Source organism: Macrobrachium rosenbergii, chromosome 24 (assembly GCF_040412425.1).
Source record: "Macrobrachium rosenbergii isolate ZJJX-2024 chromosome 24, ASM4041242v1, whole genome shotgun sequence".
NCBI classification, from domain to species: domain Eukaryota; kingdom Metazoa; phylum Arthropoda; class Malacostraca; order Decapoda; family Palaemonidae; genus Macrobrachium; species Macrobrachium rosenbergii.
The window spans coordinates 37,826,766-37,833,759 of NC_089764.1; positions in this window are offsets into that span (position 1 = coordinate 37,826,766).

Sequence of the window (6,994 nt, forward strand, 5' to 3'; positions counted from 1 at the left end):
AAAGAAAGAAAAATAGCCAAGTATCAGATCAAAAGCAAGTGAATAGCCTAAATTCACACGGGCATGCTCACACAATTTAATATGGTTACAAAACCGAGAATATCATTAAAACTATCATTCATAGCAAAAATATGCATTGAACATCTTTTGCAGAAAATATTATGGTGAACAATAATGTATAAGGCAGTTATTTTCCTAAGATCAATGGTTTCCATGGAAATAGCGAAAAACTGAAATTTGGCGGCCATTTTCCAAGATGGCGGACGAAGCTCAGGGTGGACGGATGGGGACTTTTGATATGTTATTTCTAATTGTCTGTAGAAAACATTCTCCAATTTTCAGCTTGTTATGAATTTTTTCATTTTTTTTTTTCCTAATTTGACTGGACTACTTATCCTTTTACAGCATCCTACTCACTGCGCCATGTCAGAGGCAGAAGGAAACCAGTGGGACTCTCCAGTGCTTTATTACACGTCCAATCAATACAGAGGTGTGACTGCAAGTAAGGTGCAGGCGCGCGGGAAACATTGGCGCCAATTCCACCCTCCTCCTGACAACATACACAATCAACCATCCTACACTGTGCCTACCTATATATAAGCAAGGTCTTTTCCTCCATCCGTCATAAGCAACTTAAGAAGGTTTATGAAGTCACAATTATTGTAAAAAAAAAAATAACGTAGTTTAAAACGTGCAACCCCCCACTAAATATTTTAAAGCGGCACACTCTCGTATATTTATTTCTTTGAATAGTGAACATCATTAATTTTTTAATCAATAAACTGCTTTGTATTGATATGTTCATTTATAAATGCTAATGCATATCATTTACCAATGTCTTAATTAAGTGTGTATATATATATTTATATATATAATATATATATATATATATATATATATATATATATATATATTGTCACGTTAAGTGATGGTTTTGGGAACTGCTGGTTCCCGTTCGTTCCCTTTTGTGGATTGCTGCCTCCTTACCTTCAAGTTTTTTTGTTTTGATGTTTTCGTCTGTGAGCTACCGCTTTTCTTGCTTCAGTCGGGTCTGGTAGGGCAGCGTTAGCGGCAGTGGCAGCAGCAGCAGGCAGTTTTTTGAGTCGACGTTGGTCGAGTTTTTGAGCAGCAAATTGGAGCACGCCACGGTGGAGCACGACGTAGAGGTGGAGTGTGACCATGAAAGTCGTGTGACCACGCGAAGCTGCTCATCTTTGATGACAGCTGAGGCTGTCCTGACGTCTCCATCGGGTATTCTGGTTGGTGGGTTCTTGTCCCTGTTGTGCAGCTGAGGGCTGTCTTGGTGCCCCGATGGAGGACGTATGTTTGGTTTTTTTTTCTGCCTGCTGTTGTTTATTTTTGCCTTTTTTTTTGTTTAAAGCTACTTTTTGTTTAACTTGCTTTTGTTTAGTGCTGCCTTTTGGCTTATTTTTTGTATTTATGGTTTATCTTTTTACCAGACCTGACTCACTTGTAAATATTGTAAATAAATTAATTTTAAGCTCATTTTATTGTTTTTGTTGTTTTCCTCCTTTGTTTGTTGCATCTGCCGTCAGTCATGACAGCCCGTCCTGAGTATGTTAAAGAACCTGCATAACGGCCCACTCGGTCGTTACAATGGTGACACGTGACAGGGCGGCTCTGTTTTTTGGCTGGCGGGTTGTTCTGACATTGGAGGGAGTTGAGTGTAAAAAAAAATAATCTTTTTTTTTTTTTTTTTAGGTGGGGAGGTGTCACGTTATGATGGTTTTGCTGGGAACTGCTGGTTCCCCGCTCGTTCCCTTTGTGATTGCTGCCTCCTTACCTTCAAGTTTTTTTTGTTTTGATGTTTTCGTCTGTGAGCTACCGCTTTTCTTGCTTCAGTCGGGTCTGGTAGGGCAGCGAGAGTAGCGGCAGTGGCAGCAGCAGCAGGCAGTTTTTGGAGTCGACGTTGGTCGAGTTTTTGAGTAGCAAATTGGAGCACGCCTACGAAGTGGAGCACGACGTAGAGGTGGAGTGTGACCATGAGTAGTCGTGTGACCACGAGCTGCTCATCTTTGATGACAGCTTGAGGCTGTCCTGACGTCTCCATCGGGGTATTCTGGTTGGTGGGTTCTTGTCCCTGTTGTGCAGCTGAGGGCTGTCTTGGTGCCCCGATGGAGGACGTATGTTTGGTTTTTTTTTTTTCTGCCTGCTGTTGTTTATTTTTGCCTTTTTTTTTTTAAAGCTACTTTTTGTTTAACTTGCTTTTGTTTAGTGCTGCCTTTTGGCTTATTTTTGTATTTATGGTTTTTTATCTTTTTACCAGACCTGACTCACTTGTAAATATTGTAAATAAATTAATTTTAAGCTCATTTTATTGTTTTTGTTGTTTTCCCCTCCTTTGTTTGTTGCATCTGCCGTCAGTCATGACAGCCCCGTCCTGAGTATGTTAAAGAACCTGCATAACGGCCCACTCGGGTCGTTATAATATATATATATATATATATATATATATATATATATATATATATATATATATATATATATATATATATATATATATATATATATATATATATATATATAAAACATTTCTCAACGTATTTATGCATACACAGTGCTTAGAATGATTTAGTTGGAATTCTATTAAAATGCCAGGTTTATAGCTTATTGTGCATGTTTGTAAACACATACACAAACACACACACACACACACCATGCAGCCGGGAAGAAGCGGGAGGGGGTGACTATTCCCCACTCCCATACTGCAACCCCCCCCCCCAACAGAATATCTGATTGACAGCAAAAACTCCCTTTGCCACAGATAGAGAGAGGGAGGAAGTGGCATATATACATATATATATAAATACAGATATATATATAAATATATATAGATATATATATATATATATATATATATATATATATATATATATATATATATATATATATATATATATATATATATACAGGAGCCCATAGAAATGCCAGAATGTGAAAAGTAAAGGCTATATTTCAGAGACCAAACTGTCTCTCTCCTCAGGCAAATAGTGAATGAGAAAAAGTTACAGAAAAGCGGTACCTATACCAGAAGATCCATAGGTCTGCCGTTAAATCACTCCAGTTATATTTGATGGAATTTCTGTTTTAACAGAAAATACTTTACAGTCATATACGAGTATATATATATATAATATATATATATATATATATATATATATATATATATATATATATATATATTGTCACGATGCGTATCAAGTACCTGGTTACTACACAACTAATCTCAAGATTCAAAAATATACCTCACTTCAGCCAGATACCTGAACTCTCATAACATTAATTATTACGACTGAGTACTCTAAAGGTAACAGTGATCCCTTAAATTAAGAAAAAACTTATTTATCACTTTAAAAATCAAACTAAGTTTATCAGAATATGTGTGAGGTATCAAAAATTAAACTAGAAATGTTCTAGAGTAGAAGGGTATCGCTCCATCAAAAAACTCTAACTGTTTCCCTAGTCTTAATTCACTTTAGCAAAACTAAAAGAACAAAATATGTTTATCACTTTGCCGTATGCATACATAATCAATCCTATTCACTGGTGATCAATAAATGAAACACTTTTTCTAAAAATGTTAAATACAAAAATTTATTTTTAAATTCAAAGTTTATAATTAGAATTCACAATTAATTAGAATTCACAATCTGAAAAATTTACTATTACTTGAAAATAACACAACACTTAATTAATTCTTGAATTAAATCATGAAACAAAACTAATTCACAAAAACTTTATCAGGAATTTAAATTAATCAAGCAAAATTTAAACTATCAAGAATTACTCAAGATTTAAAAAGAAAATCTTAACAATTGAAATATTAAATCAAGTATGCAATGTTAAATTACAAAGAAATATTTAAAATGCTATGTAAATAAATGTTACATCACAACATAAAAAAATGTGAAAAATATGAAGAGATTGTAAACAGAAAAACACACAAAAATACACATAAGATTTATCAATAATGATTTCACTTGGTCAAAATTTACTAACTTATCATACCATGGTATTAATAAGTAAAATTCATGTTACCTTACACAAACTTGTGAAAACTTCTGTAAATGACTTGCTGCAGCTGCGTTACCACAATACACACTTTTTACCAGGCGCCGTTACAAACTATATAACTTTACTAAATTCAGATCTCAAAAGTTAATGCTAATATGTGACCACAGAACACTACGTTAAAAGTAATCTCTTTCTAAGAACGAGAGAGAGAGAGAGAGAGAGAGAGGGAACCAAATCAACGGGTCTCAGAAATCAGAATGAAACAAATTTTATAATTCCAGTAATGAAACAATTACATGATGTCATTAAAGCATTTTGGGTACAAGATACAAAAGTTCTAGAAGCAGGGAGGTGACGTCATTAAAGCATTTTGGGTGCGAGATATCATGGAGAAACTTCTACAAAGAAAGTTACGTCTTCCCAGCAAAACGTTTTGAACGCAAACTTACAAAACATGGTGTAACTGATCAAAACACGTATTTTTTCTCTCAAAGTGGCGTACATGACTCAAACAACGCGTGTAACAACATGAAATCACTCGTCTTGAGCTCATATGGGACGAATTGGCATTTGTTATCCAAACCTGTCATCACGACCTGAAACAAAGCGCTCTCTCTTATCTCGACAGATGACAACTGAAATGAAACAAGTCCTTGCTGGACACACACACGTGTTCATATACTACGCTTTTATCAAGAAAGATATTATTCATTCTAAACTACGTTACTATTAAAATTGTATTATCAATTCTAAATTATGCTATCAAGTTATTTAATCATTAGTTCTTTTGAGATCTGATGCCAAACTAAATATGACACTTCAACAATCATTATCATTACACATAACACATGAAAAAAGTAAATATGTCAAAATTATAGGAGGATATACGTATTACAAGGCAACATCATGAAATTCCTCCCCCCAGAAGATTACTTATCCTGGGTTTGAATCCAACGATTCACAACGGGATAAATAATCTGCTATGACATTATCTTTTCCTGAAATGTGTTTAACTCTTACATTATACGGTTGCAGGCATAAAGACCACCTGGTCAGTCTCATATTATTATTTTTCATCTTATTGATGAATGAGATTCGGTTGTGATCCGAGAACACTAAAATTTCTTCATTCCTAGGTCGGTTCACATACACTTCAAACTTTTTCAATGCTGTGATTAATGCTAATGTTTCTTTTTCGATTGTTGAGTAAGTTTTCTGGTGCTTTTTCAGCTTTGAGGACATGAAACATAATGGACGGAAGATTCTGTTGTCATCTTCTTGAAGTAGAACAGCTCCAATTCCACAGACGGATGCATCAACTTGTATCACAAACTTTTTACTGAAGTCTGGAGCTTGAAGCACTGGTCTTGAAGTTAATATGGCTTTAACCTTCTCAAATTATTCTTGACATTCTGGAGTCCAAACAAACTTTCTTTAGGACTGGTTAAGTCAGTTAAGGGAGCTACTACGCCTGAGAAATTTGGACAGAATCAGCGATAAAATCCAGCCATGCCCAAAAATCTTTGTAGCTGTTTCCTCGTAGCAGGAGGGGTAGCCTTACGGATACCTTCTACATTAGCATCAATAGGAGCGAGAAGGCCTTTTCCAACTTCAAATCCTAGATACTGTACAGTTGCCTTTCCAAACTCAGATTTTTGTAAGTTGATTGTTAGTCCTGCTTCCCGTAGTTTCTTAAACACTTTCCTTAATATCTCCAGATGTTCTTCCCATGTATTAGAATAAATAACAATATCATCAAGGTATACATCCACTCCTTCTATTGATCCTAGTAGTTGATCCATTACTCGCTGGAATGTTGCAGGTGCATTCATTACACCAAACGGCAAAACAGTGTATTGATACAGTCCAAAAGGAGTAATGAAAGCTGACAGCAACTTAGCATTCTCATCTAAGGGAATTTGATAATATCCTTTCAACAAGTCTATCTTGAAACAAATTTGGCTTGCCCAATATTATCAAGTAATTGATCAATAAGAGGCAAGGGATAATTGTCAGCCACACTGATGGAATTCAGTTTCCTATAATCAGTACATATCCTAAACGAGCCATCTGGTTTCTTCACTAACACACAAGGAGAACTATAATGACTTGAACTGGGTTCTGCTAATCCATGCTGCAACAAATATTCAACTTCTTTCCTCAAAACATCTCGATGAAAAGGTGATAAGCGATAAGCTCTCAGTTTAAAAGGTTTTCCATCTTTGATCTTTATCTCATGCTTTGTCAGATTGGTACGCCTAGGTACATCTGCAAAAATTTCAGGGAAACTTTGAATCACTTCACTTAATTCACTACTGTTTCAGTTTTAGTCTCTGAGAAGTAAGGTTTCAACACTTCCTCAGATGTTTTGGTTTATCTTCCAAATTCTCTGCAAGAATCTTCAATGGACCTCTAATGTCTCGACCAAAAATCATTTCATTTGGTGAACATCCCATATATTTCTTGATAAGCATTTTCTAACTTCAAATAACATTAAAAGACCAAAAATCCAGTGAACATATCCCATTCTCTTCCTGATTCATTACAATACTTAGTTAACATACTTTTCAATGTCTGGTGGAACCTTTCCAAGGCTCCTTGAGTCTCTGGATGATAAGCAGCTGATAACTGTTGTTTTACTCCTAACAAGTTCATCACATCCTGGAATAATTTTGAAGTAAAGTTCGTTCCTCTATCACTTTGCACAATTTCTAGTATTCCAAACTTGGAGAAAAACTCCACCAACTTCTCAGCAATTATCTTTGCACTTATACTTCTTACAGGAATCGCCTCAGGATACCTAGTCACTGGACACATTAATGTTAACAGATATTCATTTCCTTTCTTTGTTTTCGGAAGTGGCCCAACCACATCTATAATTATCTTGCTAAAGGGTTCTCCTCTAACTTCTATGGGTTGTAGGGGTGCTTTCGGAATGGTTTTATTCGGTTTTCCAGCT